This window comes from Triturus cristatus, chromosome 10 (genome assembly GCF_964204655.1).
Source record: "Triturus cristatus chromosome 10, aTriCri1.1, whole genome shotgun sequence".
Classification (NCBI taxonomy): domain Eukaryota; kingdom Metazoa; phylum Chordata; class Amphibia; order Caudata; family Salamandridae; genus Triturus; species Triturus cristatus.
The window spans coordinates 846,600,565-846,625,434 of record NC_140593.1 but is presented as its reverse complement, the minus strand read 5'-3'; the positions used below and the strand labels follow the sequence as shown (position 1 = coordinate 846,625,434).

The 24,870-nt window shown below is 47.0% G+C and overlaps 28 non-coding genes across 28 annotated transcripts; all 28 read right to left on the bottom strand.

The window, feature by feature from the left end:
* Positions 1–25: 25 nt before the first annotated feature.
* Positions 26–98, bottom strand: TRNAV-AAC (transfer RNA valine (anticodon AAC)). The gene has a single exon. It is a non-coding gene; the product is annotated as a tRNA-Val (tRNA).
* A 386-nt stretch (positions 99–484) lies between these two features.
* On the bottom strand, positions 485–556 carry TRNAP-AGG (transfer RNA proline (anticodon AGG)). The gene has a single exon. It is a non-coding gene; the product is annotated as a tRNA-Pro (tRNA).
* Positions 557–1,443: 887 nt separating this feature from the next.
* On the bottom strand, positions 1,444–1,515 carry TRNAP-CGG (transfer RNA proline (anticodon CGG)). The gene has a single exon. It is a non-coding gene; the product is annotated as a tRNA-Pro (tRNA).
* Positions 1,516–2,441: 926 nt separating this feature from the next.
* Positions 2,442–2,553, bottom strand: TRNAL-CAA (transfer RNA leucine (anticodon CAA)). The gene is made up of 2 exons: positions 2,516–2,553; positions 2,442–2,487 (listed from the first exon to the last, which is right to left on the bottom strand). It is a non-coding gene; the product is annotated as a tRNA-Leu (tRNA).
* A 289-nt stretch (positions 2,554–2,842) lies between these two features.
* On the bottom strand, positions 2,843–2,915 carry TRNAV-AAC (transfer RNA valine (anticodon AAC)). Its single transcript has one exon. It is a non-coding gene; the product is annotated as a tRNA-Val (tRNA).
* A 386-nt stretch (positions 2,916–3,301) lies between these two features.
* On the bottom strand, positions 3,302–3,373 carry TRNAP-AGG (transfer RNA proline (anticodon AGG)). The gene has a single exon. It is a non-coding gene; the product is annotated as a tRNA-Pro (tRNA).
* Positions 3,374–4,260: 887 nt separating this feature from the next.
* TRNAP-CGG (transfer RNA proline (anticodon CGG)) lies at positions 4,261–4,332 on the bottom strand. The gene has a single exon. It is a non-coding gene; the product is annotated as a tRNA-Pro (tRNA).
* Positions 4,333–6,117: 1,785 nt separating this feature from the next.
* TRNAP-AGG (transfer RNA proline (anticodon AGG)) lies at positions 6,118–6,189 on the bottom strand. Its single transcript has one exon. It is a non-coding gene; the product is annotated as a tRNA-Pro (tRNA).
* An 887-nt stretch (positions 6,190–7,076) lies between these two features.
* TRNAP-CGG (transfer RNA proline (anticodon CGG)) lies at positions 7,077–7,148 on the bottom strand. The gene has a single exon. It is a non-coding gene; the product is annotated as a tRNA-Pro (tRNA).
* Positions 7,149–8,475: 1,327 nt separating this feature from the next.
* On the bottom strand, positions 8,476–8,548 carry TRNAV-AAC (transfer RNA valine (anticodon AAC)). The gene has a single exon. It is a non-coding gene; the product is annotated as a tRNA-Val (tRNA).
* Positions 8,549–8,934: 386 nt separating this feature from the next.
* TRNAP-AGG (transfer RNA proline (anticodon AGG)) lies at positions 8,935–9,006 on the bottom strand. The gene has a single exon. It is a non-coding gene; the product is annotated as a tRNA-Pro (tRNA).
* A 429-nt stretch (positions 9,007–9,435) lies between these two features.
* TRNAV-UAC (transfer RNA valine (anticodon UAC)) lies at positions 9,436–9,508 on the bottom strand. Its single transcript has one exon. It is a non-coding gene; the product is annotated as a tRNA-Val (tRNA).
* A 385-nt stretch (positions 9,509–9,893) lies between these two features.
* Positions 9,894–9,965, bottom strand: TRNAP-CGG (transfer RNA proline (anticodon CGG)). The gene has a single exon. It is a non-coding gene; the product is annotated as a tRNA-Pro (tRNA).
* A 1,786-nt stretch (positions 9,966–11,751) lies between these two features.
* Positions 11,752–11,823, bottom strand: TRNAP-AGG (transfer RNA proline (anticodon AGG)). The gene has a single exon. It is a non-coding gene; the product is annotated as a tRNA-Pro (tRNA).
* Positions 11,824–12,710: 887 nt separating this feature from the next.
* Positions 12,711–12,782, bottom strand: TRNAP-CGG (transfer RNA proline (anticodon CGG)). The gene has a single exon. It is a non-coding gene; the product is annotated as a tRNA-Pro (tRNA).
* A 926-nt stretch (positions 12,783–13,708) lies between these two features.
* TRNAL-CAA (transfer RNA leucine (anticodon CAA)) lies at positions 13,709–13,820 on the bottom strand. The gene is made up of 2 exons: positions 13,783–13,820; positions 13,709–13,754 (listed from the first exon to the last, which is right to left on the bottom strand). It is a non-coding gene; the product is annotated as a tRNA-Leu (tRNA).
* A 288-nt stretch (positions 13,821–14,108) lies between these two features.
* On the bottom strand, positions 14,109–14,181 carry TRNAV-AAC (transfer RNA valine (anticodon AAC)). Its single transcript has one exon. It is a non-coding gene; the product is annotated as a tRNA-Val (tRNA).
* Positions 14,182–14,567: 386 nt separating this feature from the next.
* Positions 14,568–14,639, bottom strand: TRNAP-AGG (transfer RNA proline (anticodon AGG)). Its single transcript has one exon. It is a non-coding gene; the product is annotated as a tRNA-Pro (tRNA).
* An 887-nt stretch (positions 14,640–15,526) lies between these two features.
* On the bottom strand, positions 15,527–15,598 carry TRNAP-CGG (transfer RNA proline (anticodon CGG)). The gene has a single exon. It is a non-coding gene; the product is annotated as a tRNA-Pro (tRNA).
* Positions 15,599–16,524: 926 nt separating this feature from the next.
* On the bottom strand, positions 16,525–16,636 carry TRNAL-CAA (transfer RNA leucine (anticodon CAA)). Its single transcript has 2 exons — positions 16,599–16,636; positions 16,525–16,570 (listed from the first exon to the last, which is right to left on the bottom strand). It is a non-coding gene; the product is annotated as a tRNA-Leu (tRNA).
* A 288-nt stretch (positions 16,637–16,924) lies between these two features.
* Positions 16,925–16,997, bottom strand: TRNAV-AAC (transfer RNA valine (anticodon AAC)). Its single transcript has one exon. It is a non-coding gene; the product is annotated as a tRNA-Val (tRNA).
* A 386-nt stretch (positions 16,998–17,383) lies between these two features.
* Positions 17,384–17,455, bottom strand: TRNAP-AGG (transfer RNA proline (anticodon AGG)). Its single transcript has one exon. It is a non-coding gene; the product is annotated as a tRNA-Pro (tRNA).
* Positions 17,456–19,339: 1,884 nt separating this feature from the next.
* TRNAL-CAA (transfer RNA leucine (anticodon CAA)) lies at positions 19,340–19,451 on the bottom strand. The gene is made up of 2 exons: positions 19,414–19,451; positions 19,340–19,385 (listed from the first exon to the last, which is right to left on the bottom strand). It is a non-coding gene; the product is annotated as a tRNA-Leu (tRNA).
* A 1,249-nt stretch (positions 19,452–20,700) lies between these two features.
* TRNAV-UAC (transfer RNA valine (anticodon UAC)) lies at positions 20,701–20,773 on the bottom strand. Its single transcript has one exon. It is a non-coding gene; the product is annotated as a tRNA-Val (tRNA).
* Positions 20,774–21,158: 385 nt separating this feature from the next.
* Positions 21,159–21,230, bottom strand: TRNAP-CGG (transfer RNA proline (anticodon CGG)). The gene has a single exon. It is a non-coding gene; the product is annotated as a tRNA-Pro (tRNA).
* Positions 21,231–22,556: 1,326 nt separating this feature from the next.
* On the bottom strand, positions 22,557–22,629 carry TRNAV-AAC (transfer RNA valine (anticodon AAC)). Its single transcript has one exon. It is a non-coding gene; the product is annotated as a tRNA-Val (tRNA).
* Positions 22,630–23,015: 386 nt separating this feature from the next.
* On the bottom strand, positions 23,016–23,087 carry TRNAP-AGG (transfer RNA proline (anticodon AGG)). The gene has a single exon. It is a non-coding gene; the product is annotated as a tRNA-Pro (tRNA).
* An 887-nt stretch (positions 23,088–23,974) lies between these two features.
* On the bottom strand, positions 23,975–24,046 carry TRNAP-CGG (transfer RNA proline (anticodon CGG)). The gene has a single exon. It is a non-coding gene; the product is annotated as a tRNA-Pro (tRNA).
* Positions 24,047–24,870: the final 824 nt, after the last annotated feature.

The following is a 24,870-nucleotide window of genomic DNA, read 5'->3' as shown; positions in this document are numbered from 1 at the left end:
GCACATAAAAGCAGCTCATGCACAGTGTTTCTGCCCGGTCTCGAACCGGGGACCTTTCGCGTGTTAGGCGAACGTGATGACCACTACACTACAGAAACTAACTTGCTGTGTTTTACTGTTAGAGCAAGGTTCCTCTCAAGGATTCTCTCTACTTCTATTCTGCTGTATCAGCAGCCACTCAGAAAGCGAGGAGCAAGTGTGAAAACTGCAGAGATATCAGCCAACATGCTTGCAATTAGACGTATTAAAAATTTACTTATGCAGGCATCGACAGACAAATATCTGATGCCTAAATGCCAGCAAGTACAGCTTGGGAAAGCATCACCTGGGACACACACAGACTAAGCATGAAGGCAGAAAAAGCATGGATATCCGTTTTTCTTCTGAGGTTCAAAATAATTTGTGCAACAATGCGCCGAGTGTAATGAGAAATAGTCAGGCATTGTCAGTTTTGAGTAGGATTCGTATGTTTACCTCTAAAAAAGGGCTCGTCCGGGATTTGAACCCGGGACCTCTCGCACCCTAAGCGAGAATCATACCCCTAGACCAACGAGCCGAGGCACACAAGAGACACCTTTTGCACCGGCTCCGGGGGTTATTGGCAGCGAGTTGGTGAATGATTCACCCAAAGCAAGCAACTGCACATGCTGCTCTCTTCTGCAATATGGTTGCTGTCTTTTCCATGGCCGTCATCGAACAAGAAATGAAAATACCTCCATCCTTCAGACATTTTGTTTGCTCTAGGTGTATGCTCTCGGTGAGGACAATAAAACAATTTCTGCTCTCATGCCTTGCTTTCATCAAGTAGGCCCACCCTTCAGTACAAAAGGACGTGCAAACGAATGGCGCAAACTATCGTCACTTCTCTTTTTGAGCTGTCACTGATGCCCCTGGAGCACAGTACGTCACGCTGGTGAGGGATAGACAGCTTCCATTATCTCAGTTTTCCTATAAGTTGAGAGAGTAAATGCAAACAATAAGCTGCAGTTTCTGCCCGGTCTCGAACAAGGGACCTTTCGCGTGTAAAGCGAACGTGATAACCACTACACCACAGAAACAGATACTCTTGCAGCAATCTTCTTGGCATGTAGTGGGCTGGAAAGCACAGACCAAGGGCCAATGTCCATGAAGCTCAACGTTGGACCCTCCTTACCCGATCTCTTTCTTTGGAAGAAAGGAACGAGGACCACTTTTATTCCAAAAGGCGATTTTAAAACCATACCTGAAATCACGCTAGAAAAACACTTTGAATTTAATGTTCCTACACTGATGGTCCACCCCAGAAAAGCAGTTGCAAAGAAGTCCGGCACTGAAATTCTATACGCCAAAACTGGGAAACAGCGTGCAGGGAAAGGAACTTTTTCACCATACACGGCGTCTTATAGCATTGAAAAGAAGAAATGGTCCTACATAATAAGCAGCCTAAAAATAATTCCACAACATGGGCTCGTCCGGGATTTGAACCCGGGACCTCTCGCACCCGAAGCGAGAATCATACCCCTAGACCAACGAGCCTGATTCCCCTGTCAGCAATTTGAACAATTTCTGATGCATCTTTCAGAAACAAAGCAGTGCTATTTGGCTGCTCTCTCTCTATGTGAGCCACACAAAGTCATGTTTTCTCTCAAGGTGTTGTTTTTTTCACTCTTGCAAGGAAGGGATCAGCCGATATCCTAGCTGCCAGTGAGCAGAAAAAAGGCACTGATGAGAACTGCAGGCACTTTCTGGCACTTGTACTTCTCTGCAAGTCCTGGACCCTTGCCCCATTAACTTCCACCCCAGAAGCAAGGGAGGGCCTGCCAATTCTTGCTCCTAAGAAAGAGGTGTTTGATTCTTGGATTCAAACACGCTCGATCAGGCTCGATCAGGCGAGATTTATATGAGTGGCTCGCAGGACTGAAACACTCACCTGGGAGACCCAGGGTGGCTGAATTCCCAGAATGGCCATTGTTGGGCAAGTCACCTCCTTTCCTCCTGCCTCAATCTAGAATTGGCTGCAAATCACAAGATAGAGTTCAATGTCCGTGTGTACTGCCTACTCCCAGCTACCTCTCTGTCTTCCTTATGTAAATTAAAATTCGCAAGGGGGGACCAATGACAATCTGCTCCTCCCACATAACCAGGAAGCCCTGTTGAACATGTCTGCCTGTGTTGTTGCAGGGACAGTGCCTTCTCCGCCCAAAAGGTGGCAGGAGAGCCTCACAACAAAGATGGGATCAACTGCTTAATGAGAAACCAGCACAGCAGTTAGTGTGATGGAGTGCAAATTTAACGGAAGGTGTGCCTGAGGTGTCCCTTCCAGGAATACATGGAATTGTGATTGAGGGCCCAGCCTGATCGTTGGTGGATTTCTCGTCATATGTTACAGGTCCGTGCAAAGATTGTGGTGTGTGGGGAATGCACTGCAAAAAACAGGACGATTTAAGGGTGTAAAAGAGACCTGTCAGAAGTGGGATTTGAACCCACGCCTCCATGAGGAGACCAGAAGTCTCAGTTGCACTGAAGATCAAGCTCTCTTGAGTCTGGCGCCTTAGACCACTCGGCCATCCTGACTGCCCTGGCTATGGACAGGTCTGACTCTTCTGTCTGCACTTGCCAATGTTTGCACTTACAGCGTTCGCAGCAATGTCACAGGTGTAAAGGCCCCACAATACACGATGGCATGATAAAATAAAAAGCTAGGCACAAGAGCGACCACTGATGGATGCGGATTACTTTGTTTCGTCTTGGAAAAGTAAAGGAAGTTTCCCACAGATCGCTGGGTTCATGGACCGCCTCTTCTTAAGCTTGCAATGAGATAATAAGGTTTTAGAGGGTGCACATAAAAGCAGCTCATGCACAGTGTTTCTGCCCGGTCTCGAACCGGGGACCTTTCGCGTGTTAGGCGAACGTGATGACCACTACACTACAGAAACTAACTTGCTGTGTTTTACTGTTAGAGCAAGGTTCCGCTCAAGGATTCTCTCTACTTCTATTCTGCTGTATCAGCAGCCACTCAGAAAGCGAGGAGCAAGTGTGAAAACTGCAGAGATATCAGCCAACATGCTTGCAATTAGACGTATTAAAAATTTACTTATGCAGGCATCGACAGACAAATATCTGATGCCTAAATGCCAGCAAGTACAGCTTGGGAAAGCATCACCTGGGACACACACAGACTAAGCATGAAGGCAGAAAAAGCATGGATATCCGTTTTTCTTCTGAGGTTCAAAATAATTTGTGCAACAATGCGCCGAGTGTAATGAGAAATAGTCAGGCATTGTCAGTTTTGAGTAGGATTCGTATGTTTACCTCTAAAAAAGGGCTCGTCCGGGATTTGAACCCGGGACCTCTCGCACCCTAAGCGAGAATCATACCCCTAGACCAACGAGCCGAGGCACACAAGAGACACCTTTTGCACCGGCTCCGGGGGTTATTGGCAGCGAGTTGGTGAATGATTCACCCAAAGCAAGCAACTGCACATGCTGCTCTCTTCTGCAATATGGTTGCTGTCTTTTCCATGGCCGTCATCGAACAAGAAATGAAAATACCTCCATCCTTCAGACATTTTGTTTGCTCTAGGTGTATGCTCTCGGTGAGGACAATAAAACAATTTCTGCTCTCATGCCTTGCTTTCATCAAGTAGGCCCACCCTTCAGTACAAAAGGACGTGCAAACGAATGGCGCAAACTATCGTCACTTCTCTTTTTGAGCTGTCACTGATGCCCCTGGAGCACAGTACGTCACGCTGGTGAGGGATAGACAGCTTCCATTATCTCAGCTTTCCTATAAGTTGAGAGAGTAAATGCAAACAATAAGCTGCAGTTTCTGCCCGGTCTCGAACAAGGGACCTTTCGCGTGTAAAGCGAACGTGATAACCACTACACCACAGAAACAGATACTCTTGCAGCAATCTTCTTGGCATGTAGTGGGCTGGAAAGCACAGACCAAGGGCCAATGTCCATGAAGCTCAACGTTGGACCCTCCTTACCCGATCTCTTTCTTTGGAAGAAAGGAACGAGGACCACTTTTATTCCAAAAGGCGATTTTAAAACCAGACCTGAAATCACGCTAGAAAAACACTTTGAATTTAATGTTCCTACACTGATGGTCCACCCCAGAAAAGCAGTTGCAAAGAAGTCCGGCACTGAAATTCTATACGCCAAAACTGGGAAACAGCGTGCAGGGAAAGGAACTTTTTCACCATACACGACGTCTTATAGCATTGAAAAGAAGAAATGGTCCTACATAATAAGCAGCCTAAAAATAATTCCACAACATGGGCTCGTCCGGGATTTGAACCCGGGACCTCTCGCACCCGAAGCGAGAATCATACCCCTAGACCAACGAGCCTGATTCCCCTGTCAGCAATTTGAACAATTTCTGATGCGTCTTTCAGAAACAAAGCAGTGCTATTTGGCTGCTCTCTCTCTATGTGAGCCACACAAAGTCATGTTTTCTCTCAAGGTGTTGTTTTTTTCACTCTTGCAAGGAAGGGATCAGCCGATATCCTAGCTGCCAGTGAGCAGAAAAAAGGCACTGATGAGAACTGCAGGCATTTTCTGGCACTTGTACTTCTCTGCAAGTCCTGGACCCTTGCCCCATTAACTTCCACCCCAGAAGCAAGGGAGGGCCTGCCAATTCTTGCTCCTAAGAAAGAGGTGTTTGATTCTTGGATTCAAACACGCTCGATCAGGCTCGATTAGGCGAGATTTATATGAGTGGCTCGCAGGACTGAAACACTCACCTGGGAGACCCAGGGTGGCTGAATTCCCAGAATGGCCATTGTTGGGCAAGTCACCTCCTTTCCTCCTGCCTCAATCTAGAATTGGCTGCAAATCACAAGATAGAGTTCAATGTCCGTGTGTACTGCCTACTCCCAGCTACCTCTCTGTCTTCCTTATGTAAATTAAAATTCGCAAGGGGGACCAATGACAATCTGCTCCTCCCACATAACCAGGAAGCCCTGTTGAACATGTCTGCCTGTGTTGTTGCAGGGACAGTGCCTTCTCCGCCCAAAAGGTGGCAGGAGAGCCTCACAACAAAGATGGGATCAACTGCTTAATGAGAAACCAGCACAGCAGTTAGTGTGATGGAGTGCAAATTTAACGGAAGGTGTGCCTGAGGTGTCCCTTCCAGGAATACATGGAATTGTGATTGAGGGCCCAGCCTGATCATTGGTGGATTTCTCGTCATATGTTACAGGTCCGTGCAAAGATTGTGGTGTGTGGGGAATGCACTGCAAAAAACAGGACGATTTAAGGGTGTAAAAGAGACCTGTCAGAAGTGGGATTTGAACCCATGCCTCCATGAGGAGACCAGAAGTCTCAGTTGCACTGAAGATCAAGCTCTCTTGCGTCTGGCGCCTTAGACCACTCGGCCATCCTGACTGCCCTGGCTATGTACAGGTCTGACTCTTCTGTCTGCACTTGCCAATGTTTGCACTTACAGCGTTCGCAGCAATGTCACAGGTGTAAAGGCCCCACAATACACGATGGCATGATAAAATAAAAAGCTAGGCACAAGAGCGACCACTGATGGATGCGGATTACTTTGTTTAATCTTGGAAAAGTAAAGGAAGTTTCCCACAGCTCGCTGGGTTCATGGACCGCCTCTTCTTAAGCTTGCATTGAGATAGTAAGGTTTTAGAGGGTGCACATAAAAGCAGCTCATGCACAGTGTTTCTGCCCGGTCTCAAACCGGGGACCTTTCGCGTGTTAGGCGAACGTGATGACAACTACACTACAGAAACTAACTTGCTGTGTTTTACTGTTAGAGCAAGGTTCCTCTCAAGGATTCTCTCTACTTCTATTCTGCTGTATCAGCAGCCACTCAGAAAGCGAGGAGCAAGTGTGAAAACTGCAGAGATATCAGCCAACATGCTTGCAATTAGACGTATTAAAAATTTACTTATGCAGGCATCGACAGACAAATATCTGATGCCTAAATGCCAGCAAGTACAGCTTGGGAAAGCATCACCTGGGACACACACAGACTAAGCATGAAGGCAGAAAAAGCATGGATATCCGTTTTTCTTCTGAGGTTCAAAATAATTTGTGCAACAATGCGCCGAGTGTAATGAGAAATAGTCAGGCATTGTCAGTTTTGAGTAGGATTCGTATGTTTACCTCTAAAAAAGGGCTCGTCCGGGATTTGAACCCGGGACCTCTCGCACCCTAAGCGAGAATCATACCCCTAGACCAACGAGCCGAGGCACACAAGAGACACCTTTTGCACCGGCTCCGGGGGTTATTGGCAGCGAGTTGGTGAATGATTCACCCAAAGCAAGCAACTGCACATGCTGCTCTCTTCTGCAATATGGTTGCTGTCTTTTCCATGGCCGTCATCGAACAAGAAATGAAAATACCTCCATCCTTCAGACATTTTGTTTGCTCTAGGTGTATGCTCTCGGTGAGGACAATAAAACAATTTCTGCTCTCATGCCTTGCTTTCATCAAGTAGGCCCACCCTTCAGTACAAAAGGACGTGCAAACGAATGGCGCAAACTATCGTCACTTCTCTTTTTGAGCTGTCACTGATGCCCCTGGAGCACAGTACGTCACGCTGGTGAGGGATAGACAGCTTCCATTATCTCAGCTTTCCTATAAGTTGAGAGAGTAAATGCAAACAATAAGCTGCAGTTTCTGCCAGGTCTCGAACAAGGGACCTTTCGCGTGTAAAGCGAACGTGATAACCACTACACCACAGAAACAGATACTCTTGCAGCAATCTTCTTGGCATGTAGTGGGCTGGAAAGCACAGACCAAGGGCCAATGTCCATGAAGCTCAACGTTGGACCCTCCTTACCCGATCTCTTTCTTTGGAAGAAAGGAACGAGGACCACTTTTATTCCAAAAGGCGATTTTAAAACCATACCTGAAATCACGCTAGAAAAACACTTTGAATTTAATGTTCCTACACTGATGGTCCACCCCAGAAAAGCAGTTGCAAAGAAGTACGGCACTGAAATTCTATACGCCAAAACTGGGAAACAGCGTGCAGGGAAAGGAACTTTTTCACCATACACGGCGTCTTATAGCATTGAAAAGAAGAAATGGTCCTACATAATAAGCAGCCTAAAAATAATTCCACAACATGGGCTCGTCCGGGATTTGAACCCGGGACCTCTCGCACCCGAAGCGAGAATCATACCCCTAGACCAACGAGCCTGATTCCCCTGTCAGCAATTTGAACAATTTCTGATGCGTCTTTCAGAAACAAAGCAGTGCTATTTGGCTGCTCTCTCTCTATGTGAGCCACACAAAGTCATGTTTTCTCTCAAGGTGTTATTTTTTTCACTCTTGCAAGGAAGGGATCAGCCGATATCCTAGCTGCCAGTGAGCAGAAAAAAGGCACTGATGAGAACTGCAGGCACTTCCTGGCACTTGTACTTCTCTGCAAGTCCTGGACCCTTGCCCCATTAACTTCCACCCCAGAAGCAAGGGAGGGCCTGCCAATTCTTGCTCCTAAGAAAGAGGTGTTTGATTCTTGGATTCAAACACGCTCGATCAGGCTCGATCAGGCGAGATTTATATGAGTGGCTCGCAGGACTGAAACACTCACCTGGGAGACCCAGGGTGGCTGAATTCCCAGAATGGCCATTGTTGGGCAAGTCACCTCCTTTCCTCCTGCCTCAATCTAGAATTGGCTGCAAATCACAAGATAGAGTTCAATGTCCGTGTGTACTGCCTACTCCCAGCTACCTCTCTGTCTTCCTTATGTAAATTAAAATTCGCAAGGGGGGACCAATGACAATCTGCTCCTCCCACATAACCAGGAAGCCCTGTTGAACATGTCTGCCTGTGTTGTTGCAGGGACAGTGCCTTCTCCGCCCAAAAGGTGGCAGGAGAGCCTCACAACAAAGATGGGATCAACTGCTTAATGAGAAACCAGCACAGCAGTTAGTGTGATGGAGTGCAAATTTAACGGAAGGTGTGCCTGAGGTGTCCCTTCCAGGAATACATGGAATTGTGATTGAGGGCCCAGCCTGATCGTTGGTGGATTTCTCGTCATATGTTACAGGTCCGTGCAAAGATTGTGGTGTGTGGGGAATGCACTGCAAAAAACAGGACGATTTAAGGGTGTAAAAGAGACCTGTCAGAAGCGGGATTTGAACCCACGCCTCCATGAGGAGACCAGAAGTCTCAGTTGCACTGAAGATCAAGCTCTCTTGAGTCTGGCGCCTTAGACCACTCGGCCATCCTGACTGCCCTGGCTATGTACAGGTCTGACTCTTCTGTCTGCACTTGCCAATGTTTGCACTTACAGCGTTCGCAGCAATGTCACAGGTGTAAAGGCCCCACAATACACGATGGCATGATAAAATAAAAAGCTAGGCACAAGAGCGACCACTGATGGATGCGGATTACTTTGTTTCGTCTTGGAAAAGTAAAGGAAGTTTCCCACAGCTCGCTGGGTTCATGGACCGCCTCTTCTTAAGCTTGCATTGAGATAATAAGGTTTTAGAGGGTGCACATAAAAGCAGCTCATGCACAGTGTTTCTGCCCGGTCTCGAACCGGGGACCTTTCGCGTGTTAGGCGAACGTGATGACCACTACACTACAGAAACTAACTTGCTGTGTTTTACTGTTAGAGCAAGGTTCCTCTCAAGGATTCTCTCTACTTCTATTCTGCTGTATCAGCAGCCACTCAGAAAGCGAGGAGCAAGTGTGAAAACTGCAGAGATATCAGCCAACATGCTTGCAATTAGACGTATTAAAAATTTACTTATGCAGGCATCGACAGACAAATATCTGATGCCTAAATGCCAGCAAGTACAGCTTGGGAAAGCATCACCTGGGACACACACAGACTAAGCATGAAGGCAGAAAAAGCATGGATATCCGTTTTTCTTCTGAGGTTCAAAATAATTTGTGCAACAATGCGCCGAGTGTAATGAGAAATAGTCAGGCATTGTCAGTTTTGAGTAGGATTCGTATGTTTACCTCTAAAAAAGGGCTCGTCCGGGATTTGAACCCGGGACCTCTCGCACCCTAAGCGAGAATCATACCCCTAGACCAACGAGCCGAGGCACACAAGAGTCACCTTTTGCACCGGCTCCGGGGGTTATTGGCAGCGAGTTGGTGAATGATTCACCCAAAGCAAGCAACTGCACATGCTGCTCTCTTCTGCAATATGGTTGCTGTCTTTTCCATGGCCGTCATCGAACAAGAAATGAAAATACCTCCATCCTTCAGACATTTTGTTTGCTCTAGGTGTATGCTCTCGGTGAGGACAATAAAACAATTTCTGCTCTCATGCCTTGCTTTCATCAAGTAGGCCCAGCCTTCAGTACAAAAGGACGTGCAAACGAATGGCGCAAACTATCGTCACTTCTCTTTTTGAGCTGTCACTGATGCCCCTGGAGCACAGTACGTCACGCTGCTGAGGGATAGACAGCTTCCATTATCTCAGCTTTCCTATAAGTTGAGAGAGTAAATGCAAACAATAAGCTGCTGTTTCTGCCCGGTCTCGAACCAGGGACCTTTCGCGTGTAAAGCGAACGTGATAACCACTACACCACAGAAACAGATACTCTTGCAGCAATCTTCTTGGCATGTAGTGGGCTGGAAAGCACAGACCAAGGGCCAATGTCCATGAAGCTCAACGTTGGACCCTCCTTACCCGATCTCTTTCTTTGGAAGAAAGGAACGAGGACCACTTTTATTCCAAAAGGCGATTTTAAAACCATACCTGAAATCACGCTAGAAAAACACTTTGAATTTAATGTTCCTACACTGATGGTCCACCCCAGAAAAGCAGTTGCAAAGAAGTCCGGCACTGAAATTCTATACGCCAAAACTGGGAAACAGCGTGCAGGGAAAGGAACTTTTTCACCATACACGGCGTCTTATAGCATTGAAAAGAAGAAATGGTCCTACATAATAAGCAGCCTAAAAATAATTCCACAACATGGGCTCGTCCGGGATTTGAACCCGGGACCTCTCGCACCCGAAGCGAGAATCATACCCCTAGACCAACGAGCCTGATTCCCCTGTCAGCAATTTGAACAATTTCTGATGCGTCTTTCAGAAACAAAGCAGTGCTATTTGGCTGCTCTCTCTCTATGTGAGCCACACAAAGTCATGTTTTCTCTCAAGATGTTGTTTTTTTCACTCTTGCAAGGAAGGGATCAGCCGATATCCTAGCTGCCAGTGAGCAGAAAAAAGGCACTGATGAGAACTGCAGGCACTTTCTGGCACTTGTACTTCTCTGCAAGTCCTGGACCCTTGCCCCATTAACTTCCACCCCAGAAGCAAGGGAGGGCCTGCCAATTCTTGCTCCTAAGAAAGAGGTGTTTGATTCTTGGATTCAAACACGCTCGATCAGGCTCGATCAGGCGAGATTTATATGAGTGGCTCGCAGGACTAAAACACTCACCTGGGAGACCCAGGGTGGCTGAATTCCCAGAATGGCCATTGTTGGGCAAGTCACCTCCTTTCCTCCTGCCTCAATCTAGAATTGGCTGCAAATCACAAGATAGAGTTCAATGTCCGTGTGTACTGCCTACTCCCAGCTACCTCTCTGTCTTCCTTATGTAAATTAAAATTCGCAAGGGGGGACCAATGACTATCTGCTCCTCCCACATAACCAGGAAGCCCTGTTGAACATGTCTGCCTGTGTTGTTGCAGGGACAGTGCCTTCTCCGCCCAAAAGGTGGCAGGAGAGCCTCACAACAAAGATGGGATCAACTGCTTAATGAGAAACCAGCACAGCAGTTAGTGTGATGGAGTGCAAATTTAACGGAAGGTGTGCCTGAGGTGTCCCTTCCAGGAATACATGGAATTGTGATTGAGGGCCCAGCCTGATCGTTGGTGGATTTCTCGTCATATGTTACAGGTCCGTGCAAAGATTGTGGTGTGTGGGGAATGCACTGCAAAAAACAGGACGATTAAAGGGTGTAAAAGAGACCTTTCAGAAGTGGGATTTGAACCCACGCCTCCATGAGGAGACCAGAAGTCTCAGTTGCACTGAAGATCAAGCTCTCTTGAGTCTGGCGCCTTAGACCACTCGGCCATCCTGACAGCCCTGGCTATGTACAGGTCTGACTCTTCTGTCTGCACTTGCCAATGTTTGCACTTACAGCGTTCGCAGCAATGTCACAGGTGTAAAGGCCCCACAATACACGATGGCATGATAAAATAAAAAGCTAGGCACAAGAGCGACCACTGATGGATGCGGATTACTTTGTTTCGTCTTGGAAAAGTAAAGGAAGTTTCCCACAGCTCGCTGGGTTCATGGACCGCCTCTTCTTAAGCTTGCATTGAGATAATAAGGTTTTAGAGGGTGCACATAAAAGCAGCTCATGCACAGTGTTTCTGCCCGGTCTCAAACCGGGGACCTTTCGCTTGTTAGGCAAACGTGATGACCACTACACTACAGAAACTAACTTGCTGTGTTTTACTGTTAGAGCAAGGTTCCTCTCAAGGATTCTCTCTACTTCTATTCTGCTGTATCAGCAGCCACTCAGAAAGCGAGGAGCAAGTGTGAAAACTGCAGAGATATCAGCCAACATGCTTGCAATTAGACGTATTAAAAATTTACTTATGCAGGCATCGACAGACAAATATCTGATGCCTAAATGCCAGCAAGTACAGCTTGGGAAAGCATCACCTGGGACACACACAGACTAAGCATGAAGGCAGAAAAAGCATGGATATCCGTTTTTCTTCTGAGGTTCAAAATAATTTGTGCAACAATGCGCCGAGTGTAATGAGAAATAGTCAGGCATTGTCAGTTTTGAGTAGGATTCGTATGTTTACCTCTAAAAAAGGGCTCGTCCGGGATTTGAACCCGGGACCTCTCGCACCCTAAGCGAGAATCATACCCCTAGACCAACGAGCCGAGGCACACAAGAGACACCTTTTGCACCGGCTCCGGGGGTTATTGGCAGCGAGTTGGTGAATGATTCACCCAAAGCAAGCAACTGCACATGCTGCTCTCTTCTGCAATATGGTTGCTGTCTTTTCCATGGCCGTCATCGAACAAGAAATGAAAATACCTCCATCCTTCAGACATTTTGTTTGCTCTAGGTGTATGCTCTCGGTGAGGACAATAAAACAATTTCTGCTCTCATGCCTTGCTTTCATCAAGTAGGCCCGCCCTTCAGTACAAAAGGACGTGCAAACGAATGGCGCAAACTATCGTCACTTCTCTTTTTGAGCTGTCACTGATGCCCCTGGAGCACAGTACGTCACGCTGGTGAGGGATAGACAGCTTCCATTATCTCAGCTTTCCTATAAGTTGAGAGAGTAAATGCAAACAATAAGCTGCTGTTTCTGCCCGGTCTCGAACCAGGGACCTTTTACGTGTAAAGCGAACATGATAACCACTACACCACAGAAACAGATACTCTTGCAGCAATCTTCTTGGCATGTAGTGGGCTGGAAAGCACAGACCAAGGGCCAATGTCCATGAAGCTCAACGTTGGACCCTCCTTACCCGATCTCTTTCTTTGGAAGAAAGGAACGAGGACCACTTTTATTCCAAAAGGCGATTTTAAAACCATACCTGAAATCACGCTAGAAAAACACTTTGAATTTAATGTTCCTACACTGATGGTCCACCCCAGAAAAGCAGTTGCAAAGAAGTCCGGCACTGAAATTCCATACGCCAAAACTGGGAAACAGCGTGCAGGGAAAGGAACTTTTTCACCATACACGGCGTCTTATAGCATTGAAAAGAAGAAATGGTCCTACATAATAAGCAGCCTAAAAATAATTCCACAACATGGGCTCGTCCGGGATTTGAACCCGGGACCTCTCGCACCCGAAGCGAGAATCATACCCCTAGACCAACGAGCCTGATTCCCCTGTCAGCAATTTGAACAATTTCTGATGCGTCTTTCAGAAACAAAGCAGTGCTATTTGGCTGCTCTCTCTCTATGTGAGCCACACAAAGTCATGTTTTCTCTCAAGGTGTTGTTTTTTTCACTCTTGCAAGGAAGGGATCAGCCGATATCCTAGCTGCCAGTGAGCAGAAAAAAGGCACTGATGAGAACTGCAGGCACTTTCTGGCACTTGTACTTCTCTGCAAGTCCTGGACCCTTGCCCCATTAACTTCCACCCCAGAAGCAAGGGAGGGCCTGCCAATTCTTGCTCCTAAGAAAGAGGTGTTTGATTCTTGGATTCAAACACGCTCGATCAGGCTCGATCAGGCGAGATTTATATGAGTGGCTCGCAGGACTGAAACACTCACCTGGGAGACCCAGGGTGGCTGAATTCCCAGAATGGCCATTGTTGGGCAAGTCACCTCCTTTCCTCCTGCCTCAATCTAGAATTGGCTGCAAATCACAAGATAGAGTTTAATGTCCGTGTGTACTGCCTACTCCCAGCTACCTCTCTGTCTTCCTTATGTAAATTAAAATTCGCAAGGGGGGACCAATGACAATCTGCTCCTCCCACATAACCAGGAAGCCCTGTTGAACATGTCTGCCTGTGTTGTTGCAGGGACAGTGCCTTCTCCACCCAAAAGGTGGCAGGAGAGCCTCACAACAAAGATGGGATCAACTGCTTAATGAGAAACCAGCACAGCAGTTAGTGTGATGGAGTGCAAATTTAACGGAAGGTGTGCCTGAGGTGTCCCTTCCAGGAATACATGGAATTGTGATTGAGGGCCCAGCCTGATCGTTGGTGGATTTCTCGTCATATGTTACAGGTCCGTGCAAAGATTGTGGTGTGTGGGGAATGCACTGCAAAAAACAGGACGATTTAAGGGTGTAAAAGAGACCTGTCAGAAGTGGGATTTGAACCCACGCCTCCATAAGGAGACCAGAAGTCTCAGTTGCACTGAAGATCAAGCTCTCTTGAGTCTGGCGCCTTAGACCACTCGGCCATCCTGACAGCCCTGGCTATGTACAGGTCTGACTCTTCTGTCTGCACTTGCCAATGTTTGCACTTACAGCGTTCGCAGCAATGTCACAGGTGTAAAGGCCCCACAATACACGATGGCATGATAAAAAAAAAGCTAGGCACAAGAGCGACCACTGATGGATGCGGATTACTTTGTTTCGTCTTGGAAAAGTAAAAGAAGTTTCCCACAGCTCGCTGGGTTCATGGACCGCCTCTTCTTAAGCTTGCATTGAGATAATAAGGTTTTAGAGGGTGCACATAAAAGCAGCTCATGCACAGTGTTTCTGCCCGGTCTCGAACCGGGGACCTTTCGCGTGTTAGGCGAACGTGATGACCACTACACTACAGAAACTAACTTGCTGTGTTTTACTGTTAGAGCAAGGTTCCTCTCAAGGATTCTCTCTACTTCTATTCTGCTGTATCAGCAGCCACTCAGAAAGCGAGGAGCAAGTGTGAAAACTGCAGAGATATCAGCCAACATGCTTGCAATTAGACGTATTAAAAATTTACTTATGCAGGCATCGACAGACAGATATCTGATGCCTAAATGCCAGCAAGTACAGCTTGGGAAAGCATCACCTGGGACACACACAGACTAAGCATGAAGGCAGAAAAAGCATGGATATCCGTTTTTCTTCTGAGGTTCAAAATAATTTGTGCAACAATGCGCCGAGTGTAATGAGAAATAGTCAGGCATTGTCAGTTTTGAGTAGGATTCGTATGTTTACCTCTAAAAAAGGGCTCGTCCGGGATTTGAACCCGGGACCTCTCGCACCCTAAGCGAGAATCATACCCCTAGACCAACGAGCCGAGGCACACAAGAGACACCTTTTGCACCGGCTCCGGGGGTTATTGGCAGCGAGTTGGTGAATGATTCACCCAAAGCAAGCAACTGCACATGCTGCTCTCTTCTGCAATATGGTTGCTGTCTTTTCCATGGACGTCATCGAACAAGAAATGAAAATACCTCCATCCTTCAGACATTTTGTTTGCTCTAGGTGTATGCTCTCGGTGAGGACTAAAAAACAATTTCTGCTCTCATGCCTTGCTTTCATCAAGTAGGCCCACCCTTCAGTACAAAAGGACGTGCAAACGAATGGCGCAAACTATCGTCACTTCTCTTTTTGAGCTGTCACTGATGCCCCTGGAGCACAGTACGTCACGCTGGTGAGGGATAGACAGCTTCCATTATCTCAGCTTTCCTATAAGTTGAGAGAGTAAATGCAAACAATAAGCTGCAGTTTCTGCCCGGTCTCGAACAAGGGACCTTTCGCGTGTAAAGCAAACGTGATAACCACGACACCACAGAAACAGATACTCTTGCAGCAATCTTCTTGGCATGTAGTGGGCTGGAAAGCACAGACCAAGGGCCAATGTCCATGAAGCTCAACGTTGGACCCTCCTTACCCGATCTCTTTCTTTGGAAGAAAGGAACGAGGACCACTTTTATTCCAAAAGGCGATTTTAAAACCATACCTGAAATCACGCTAGAAAAACACTTTGAATTTAATGTTCCTACACTGATGGTCCACCCCAGAAAAGCAGTTGCAAAGAAGTCCGGCACTGAAATTCTATACGCCAAAACTGGGAAACAGCGTGCAGGGAAAGGAACTTTTTCACCATACACGGCGTCTTATAGCATTGAAAAGAAGAAATGGTCCTACATAATAAGCAGCCTAAAAATAATTCCACAACATGGGCTCGTCCGGGATTTGAACCCGGGACCTCTCGCACCCGAAGCGAGAATCATACCCCTAGACCAACGAGCCTGATTCCCCTGTCAGCAATTTGAACAATTTCTGATGCGTCTTTCAGAAACAAAGCAGTGCTATTTGGCTGCTCTCTCTCTATGTGAGCCACACAAAGTCATGTTTTCTCTCAAGGTGTTGTTTTTTTCACTCTTGCAAGGAAGTGATCAGCCGATATCCTAGCTGCCAGTGAGCAGAAAAAAGGCACTGATGAGAACTGCAGGCACTTTCTGGCACTTGTACTTCTCTGCAAGTCCTGGACCCTTGCCCCATAAACTTCCACCCCAGAAGCAAGGGAGGGCCTGCCAATTCTTGCTCCTAAGAAAGAGGTGTTTGATTCTTGGATTCAAACACGCTCGATCAGGCTCGATCAGGCGAGATTTATATGAGTGGCTCGCAGGACTGAAACACTCACCTGGGAGACCCAGGGTGGCTGAATTCCCAGAATGGCCATTGTTGGGCAAGTCACCTCCTTTCCTCCTGCCTCAATCTAGAATTGGCTGCAAATCACAAGATAGAGTTCAATGTCCGTGTGTACTGCCTACTCCCAGCTACCTCTCTGTCTTCCTTATGTAAATTAAAATTCGCAAGGGGGGACCAATGACAATCTGCTCCTCCCACATAACCAGGAAGCCCTGTTGAACATGTCTGCCTGTGTTGTTGCAGGGACAGTGCCTTCTCCGCCCAAAAGGTGGCAGGAGAGCCTCACAACAAAGATGGGATCAACTGCTTAATGAGAAACCAGCACAGCAGTTAGTGTGATGGAGTGCAAATTTAACGGAAGGTGTGCCTGAGGTGTCCCTTCCAGGAATACATGGAATTGTGATTGAGGGCCCAGCCTGATCGTTGGTGGATTTCTCGTCATATGTTACAGGTCCGTGCAAAGATTGTGGTGTGTGGGGAATGCACTGCAAAAAACAGGACGATTTAAGGGTGTAAAAGAGACCTGTCAGAAGTGGGATTTGAACCCACGCCTCCATGAGGAGACCAGAAGTCTCAGTTGCACTGAAGATCAAGCTCTCTTGAGTCTGGCGCCTTAGACCACTCGGCCATCCTGACAGCCCTGGCTATGTACAGGTCTGACTCTTCTGTCTGCACTTTCCAATGTTTGCACTTACAGCGTTCGCAGCAATGTCACAGGTGTAAAGGCCCCACAATACACGATGGCATGATAAAAAAAAAGCTAGGCACAAGAGCGACCACTGATGGATGCGGATTACTTTGTTTCGTCTTGGAAAAGTAAAAGAAGTTTCCCACAGCTCGCTGGGTTCATGGACCGCCTCTTCTTAAGCTTGCATTGAGATAATAAGGTTTTAGAGGGTGCACATAAAAGCAGCTCATGCACAGTGTTTCTGCCCGGTCTCGAACCGGGGACCTTTCGCGTGTTAGGCGAACGTGATGACCACTACACTACAGAAACTAACTTGCTGTGTTTTACTGTTAGAGCAAGGTTCCTCTCAAGGATTCTCTCTACTTCTATTCTGCTGTATCAGCAGCCACTCAGAAAGCGAGGAGCAAGTGTGAAAACTGCAGAGATATCAGCCAACATGCTTGCAATTAGACGTATTAAAAATTTACTTATGCAGGCATCGACAGACAAATATCTGATGCTTAAATGCCAGCAAGTACAGCTTGGGAAAGCATCACCTGGGACACACACAGACTAAGCATGAAGGCAGAAAAAGCATGGATATCCGTTTTTCTTCTGAGGTTCAAAATAATTTGTGCAACAATGCGCCGAGTGTAATGAGAAATAGTCAGGCATTGTCAGTTTTGAGTAGGATTCGTATGTTTACCTCTAAAAAAGGGCTCGTCCGGGATTTGAACCCGGGACCTCTCGCACCCTAAGCGAGAATCATACCCCTAGACCAACGAGCCGAGGCACACAAGAGTCACCTTTTGCACCGGCTCCGGGGGTTATTGGCAGCGAGTTGGTGAATGATTCACCCAAAGCAAGCAACTGCACATGCTGCTCTCTTCTGCAATATGGTTGCTGTCTTTTCCATGGCCGTCATCGAACAAGAAATGAAAATACCTCCATCCTTCAGACATTTTGTTTGCTCTAGGTGTATGCTCTCGGTGAGGACAATAAAACAATTTCTGCTCTCATGCCTTGCTTTCATCAAGTAGGCCCACCCTTCAGTACAAAAGGACGTGCAAACGAATGGCACAAACTATCGTCACTTCTCTTTTTGAGCTGTCACTGATGCCCCTGGAGCACAGTACGTCACGCTGGTGAGGGATAGACAGCTTCCATTATCTCAGCTTTCCTATAAGTTGAGAGAGTAAATGCAAACAATAAGCTGCTGTTTCTGCCCAGTCTCGAACCAGGGACCTTTCGCGTGTAAAGCGAACGTTTTAACCACTACACCACAGAAACAGATACTCTTGCAGCAATCTTCTTGGCATGTAGTGGGCTGGAAAGCACAGACCAAGGGCCAATGTCCATGAAGCTCAACGTTGGACCCTCCTTACCCGATCTCTTTCTTTGGAAGAAAGGAACGAGGACCACTTTTATTCCAAAAGGCGATTTTAAAACCATACCTGAAATCACGCTAGAAAAACACTTTGAATTTAATGTTCCTACACTGATGGTCCACCCCAGAAAAGCAGTTGCAAAGAAGTCCGGCACTGAAATTCTATACGCCAAAACTGGGAAACAGCGTGCAGGGAAAGGAACTTTTTCACCATACACGGCGTCTTATAGCATTGAAAAGAAGAAATGGTCCTACATAATAAGCAGCCTAAAAATAATTCCACAACATGGGCTCGTCCGGGATTTGAACCCGGGACCTCTCGCACCCGAAGCGAGAATCATACCCCTAGACCAATGAGCCTGATTCCCCTGTCAGCAATTTGAACAATTTCTGATGCGTCTTTCAGAAACAAAGCAGTGCTATTTGGCTGCTCTCTCTCTATGTGAGCCACACAAAGTCATGTTTTCTCTCAAGGTGTTGTTTTTTTCACTCTTGCAAGGAAGGGATCAGCCGATATCCTAGCTGCCAGTGAGCAGAAAAAAGGCACTGATGAGAACTGCAGGCACTTTCTGGCACTTGTACTTCTCTGCAAGTCCTGGACCCTTGCCCCATTAACTTCCACCCCAGAAGCAAGGGAGGGCCTGCCAATTCTTGCTCCTAAGAAAGAGGTGTTTGATTCTTGGATTCAAACACGCTCGATCAGGCTCGATCAGGCGAGATTTATATGAGTGGCTCGCAGGACTAAAACACTCACCTGGGAGACCCAGGGTGGCTGAATTCCCAGAATGGCCATTGTTGGGCAAGTCACCTCCTTTCCTCCTGCCTCAATCTAGAATTGGCTGAAATCACAAGATAGAGTTCAATGTCCGTGTGTACTGCCTACTCCCAGCTACCTCTCTGTCTTCCTTATGTAAATTAAAATTCGCAAGGGGGGACCAATGACAATCTGCTCCTCCCACATAACCAGGAAGCCCTGTTGAACATGTCTGCCTGTGTTGTTGCAGGGACAGTGCCTTCTCCGCCCAAAAGGTGGCAGGAGAGCCTCACAACAAAGATGGGATCAACTGCTTAATGAGAAACCAGCACAGCAGTTAGTGTGATGGAGTGCAAATTTAACGGAAGGTGTGCCTGAGGTGTCCCTTCCAGGAATACATGGAATTGTGATTGAGGGCCCAGCCTGATCGTTGGTGGATTTCTCGTCATATGTTACAGGTCCGTGCAAAGATTGTGGTGTGTGGGGAATGCACTGCAAAAAACAGGACGATTTAAGGGTGTAAAAGAGACCTGTCAGAAGTGGGATTTGAACCCACGCCTCCATGAGGAGACCAGAAGTCTCAGTTGCACTGAAGATCAAGCTCTCTTGAGTCTGGCGCCTTAGACCACTCGGCCATCCTGACAGCCCTGGCTATGTACAGGTCTGACTCTTCTGTCTGCACTTGCCAATGTTTGCACTTACAGCGTTCGCAGCAATGTCACAGGTGTAAAGGCCCCACAATACACGATGGCATGATAAAATAAAAAGCTAGGCACAAGAGCGACCACTGATGGATGCGGATTACTTTGTTTCGTCTTGGAAAAGTAAAGGAAGTTTCCCACAGCTCGCTGGGTTCATGGACCGCCTCTTCTTAAGCTTGCATTGAGATAATAAGGTTTTAGAGGGTGCACATGAAAGCAGCTCATGCACAGTGTTTCTGCCCGGTCTCAAACCGGGGACCTTTCGCGAGTTAGGCGAACGTGATGACCACTACACTACAGAAACTAACTTGCTGTGTTTTACTGTTAGAGCAAGGTTCCTCTCAAGGATTCTCTCTACTTCTATTCTGCTGTATCAGCAGCCACTCAGAAAGCGAGGAGCAAGTGTGAAAACTGCAGAGATATCAGCCAACATGCTTGCAATTAGACGTATTAAAAATTTACTTATGCAGGCATCGACAGACAAATATCTGATGCCTAAATGCCAGCAAGTACAGCTTGGGAAAGCATCACCTGGGACACACACAGACTAAGCATGAAGGCAGAAAAAGCATGGATATCCGTTTTTCTTCTGAGGTTCAAAATAATTTGTGCAACAATGCGCCGAGTGTAATGAGAAATAGTCAGGCATTGTCAGTTTTGAGTAGGATTCGTATGTTTACCTCTAAAAAAGGGCTCGTCCGGGATTTGAACCCGGGACCTCTCGCACCCTAAGCGAGAATCATACCCCTAGACCAACGAGCTGAGGCACACAAGAGTCACCTTTTGCACCGGCTCCGGGGGTTATTGGCAGCGAGTTGGTGAATGATTCACCCAAAGCAAGCAACTGCACATGCTGCTCTCTTCTGCAATATGGTTGCTGTCTTTTCCATGGCCGTCATCGAACAAGAAATGAAAATACCTCCATCCTTCAGACATTTTGTTTGCTCTAGGTGTATGCTCTCGGTGAGGACAATAAAACAATTTCTGCTCTCATGCCTTGCTTTCATCAAGTAGGCCCACCCTTCAGTACAAAAGGACGTGCAAACGAATGGCGCAAACTATCGTCACTTCTCTTTTTGAGCTGTCACTGATGCCCCTGGAGCACAGTACGTCACGCTGGTGAGGGATAGACAGCTTCCATTATCTCAGCTTTCCTATAAGTTGAGAGAGTAAATGCAAACAATAAGCTGCTGTTTCTGCCCGGTCTCGAACCAGGGACCTTTCGCGTGTAAAGCGAACGTGATAACCACTACACCACAGAAACAGATACTCTTACAGCAATCTTCTTGGCATGTAGTGGGCTGGAAAGCACAGACCAAGGGCCAATGTCCATGAAGCTCAACGTTGGACCCTCCTTACCCGATCTCTTTCTTTGGAAGAAAGGAACGAGGACCACTTTTATTCCAAAAGGCGATTTTAAAACCATACCTGAAATCACGCTAGAAAAACACTTTGAATTTAATGTTCCTACACTGATGGTCCACCCCAGAAAAGCAGTTGCAAAGAAGTCCGGCACTGAAATTCTATACGCCAAAACTGGGAAACAGCGTGCAGGGAAAGGAACTTTTTCACCATACACGGCGTCTTATAGCATTGAAAAGAAGAAATGGTCCTACATAATAAGCAGCCTAAAAATAATTCCACAACATGGGCTCGTCCGGGATTTGAACCCGGGACCTCTCGCACCCGAAGCGAGAATCATACCCCTAGACCAACGAGCCTGATTCCCCTGTCAGCAATTTGAACAATTTCTGATGCGTCTTTCAGAAACAAAGCAGTGCTATTTGGCTGCTCTCTCTCTATGTGAGCCACACAAAGTCATGTTTTCTCTCAAGGTGTTGTTTTTTTCACTCTTGCAAGGAAGGGATCAGCCGATATCCTAGCTGCCAGTGAGCAGAAAAAAGGCACTGATGAGAACTGCAGGCACTTTCTGGCACTTGTACTTCTCTGCAAGTCCTGGACCCTTGCCCCATTAACTTCCACCCCAGAAGCAAGGGAGGGCCTGCCAATTCTTGCTCCTAAGAAAGAGGTGTTTGATTCTTGGATTCAAACACGCTCGATCAGGCGCGATCAGGCGAGATTTATATGAGTGGCTCGCAGGACTGAAACACTCACCTGGGAGACCCAGGGTGGCTGAATTCCCAGAATGGCCATTGTTGGGCAAGTCACCTCCTTTCCTCCTGCCTCAATCTAGAATTGGCTGCAAATCACAAGATAGAGTTCAATGTCCGTGTGTACTGCCTACTCCCAGCTACCTCTCTGTCTTCCTTATGTAAATTAAAATTCGCAAGGGGGGACCAATGACAATCTGCTCCTCCCACATAACCAGGAAGCCCTGTTGAACATGTCTGCCTGTGTTGTTGCAGGGACAGTGCCTTCTCCGCCCAAAAGGTGGCAGGAGAGCCTCACAACAAAGATGGGATCAACTGCTTAATGAGAAACCAGCACAGCAGTTAGTGTGATGGAGTGCAAATTTAACGGAAGGTGTGCCTGAGGTGTCCATCCAGGAATACATGGAATTGTGATTGAGGGCCCAGCCTGATCGTTGGTGGATTTCTCGTCATATGTTACAGGTCCGTGCAAAGATTGTGGTGTGTGGGGAATGCACTGCAAAAAACAGGACGATTTAAGGGTGTAAAAGAGACCTGTCAGAAGTGGGATTTGAACCCACACCTCCATGAGGAGACCAGAAGTCTCAGTTGCACTGAAGATCAAGCTCTCTTGAGTCTGGCGCCTTAGACCACTCGGCCATCCTGACTGCCCTGGCTATGTACAGGTCTGACTCTTCTGTCTGCACTTGCCAATGTTTGCACTTACAGCGTTCGCAGCAATGTCACAGGTGTAAAGGCCCCACAATACACGATGGCATGATAAAATAAAAAGCTAGGCACAAGAGCGACCACTGATGGATGCGGATTACTTTGTTTCGTCTTGGAAAAGTAAAGGAAGTTTCCCACAGCTCGCTGGGTTCATGGACCGCCTCTTCTTAAGCTTGCATTGAGATAATAAGGTTTTAGAGGGTGCACATAAAAGCAGCTCATGCACAGTGTTTCTGCCCGGTCTCGAACCGGGGACCTTTCGCGTGTTAGGCGAATGTGATGACCACTACACTACAGAAACTAACTTGCTGTGCTTTACTGTTAGAGCAAGGTTCCTCTCAAGGATTCTCTCTACTTCTATTCTGCTGTATCAGCAGCCACTAAGAAAGCGAGGAGCAAGTGTGAAAACTGCAGAGATATCAGCCAACATGCTTGCAATTAGACGTATTAAAAATTTACTTATGCAGGCATCGACAGACAAATATCTGATGCCTAAATGCCAGCAAGTACAGCTTGGGAAAGCATCACCTGGGACACACACAGACTAAGCATGAAGGCAGAAAAAGCATGGATATCCGTTTTTCTTCTGAGGTTCAAAATAATTTGTGCAACAATGCGCCGAGTGTAATGAGAAATAGTCAGGCATTGTCAGTTTTGAGTAGGATTCGTATGTTTACCTCTAAAAAAGGGCTCGTCCGGGATTTGAACCCGGGACCTCTCGCACCCTAAGCGAGAATCATACCCCTAGACCAACGAGCCGAGGCACACAAGAGACACCTTTTGCACCGGCTCCGGGGGTTATTGGCAGCGAGTTGGTGAATGATTCACCCAAAGCAAGCAACTGCACATGCTGCTCTCTTCTGCAATATGGTTGCTGTCTTTTCCATGGACGTCATCGAACAAGAAATGAAAATACCTCCATCCTTCAGACATTTTGTTTGCTCTAGGTGTATGCTCTCGGTGAGGACTAAAAAACAATTTCTGCTCTCATGCCTTGCTTTCATCAAGTAGGCCCACCCTTCAGTACAAAAGGACGTGCAAACGAATGGCGCAAACTATCGTCACTTCTCTTTTTGAGCTGTCACTGATGCCCCTGGAGCACAGTACGTCACGCTGGTGAGGGATAGACAGCTTCCATTATCTCAGCTTTCCTATAAGTTGAGAGAGTAAATGCAAACAATAAGCTGCAGTTTCTGCCCGGTCTCGAACAAGGGACCTTTCGCGTGTAAAGCAAACGTGATAACCACTACACCACAGAAACAGATACTCTTGCAGCAATCTTCTTGGCATGTAGTGGGCTGGAAAGCACAGACCAAGGGCCAATGTCCATGAAGCTCAACGTTGGACCCTCCTTACCCGATCTCTTTCTTTGGAAGAAAGGAACGAGGACCACTTTTATTCCAAAAGGCGATTTTAAAACCATACCTGAAATCACGCTAGAAAAACACTTTGAATTTAATGTTCCTACACTGATGGTCCACCCCAGAAAAGCAGTTGCAAAGAAGTCCGGCACTGAAATTCTATACGCCAAAACTGGGAAAGAGCGTGCAGGGAAAGGAACTTTTTCACCATACACGGCGTCTTATAGCATTGAAAAGAAGAAATGGTCCTACATAATAAGCAGCCTAAAAATAATTCCACAACATGGGCTCGTCCGGGATTTGAACCCGGGACCTCTCGCACCCGAAGCGAGAATCATACCCCTAGACCAACGAGCCTGATTCCCCTGTCAGCAATTTGAACAATTTCTGATGCGTCTTTCAGAAACAAAGCAGTGCTATTTGGCTGCTGTCTCTCTATGTGAGCCACACAAAGTCATGTTTTCTCTCAAGGTGTTGTTTTTTTCACTCTTGCAAGGAAGTGATCAGCCGATATCCTAGCTGCCAGTGAGCAGAAAAAAGGCACTGATGAGAACTGCAGGCACTTTCTGGCACTTGTACTTCTCTGCAAGTCCTGGACCCTTGCCCCATAAACTTCCACCCCAGAAGCAAGGGAGGGCCTGCCAATTCTTGCTCCTAAGAAAGAGGTGTTTGATTCTTGGATTCAAACACGCTCGATCAGGCTCGATCAGGCGAGATTTATATGAGTGGCTCGCAGGACTGAAACACTCACCTGGGAGACCCAGGGTGGCTGAATTCCCAGAATGGCCATTGTTGGGCAAGTCACCTCCTTTCCTCCTGCCTCAATCTAGAATTGGCTGCAAATCACAAGATAGAGTTCAATGTCCGTGTGTACTGCCTACTCCCAGCTACCTCTCTGTCTTCCTTATGTAAATTAAAATTCGCAAGGGGGGACCAATGACAATCTGCTCCTCCCACATAACCAGGAAGCCCTGTTGAACATGTCTGCCTGTGTTGTTGCAGGGACAGTGCCTTCTCCGCCCAAAAGGTGGCAGGAGAGCCTCACAACAAAGATGGGATCAACTGCTTAATGAGAAACCAGCACAGCAGTTAGTGTGATGGAGTGCAAATTTAACGGAAGGTGTGCCTGAGGTGTCCCTTCCAGGAATACATGGAATTGTGATTGAGGGCCCAGCCTGATC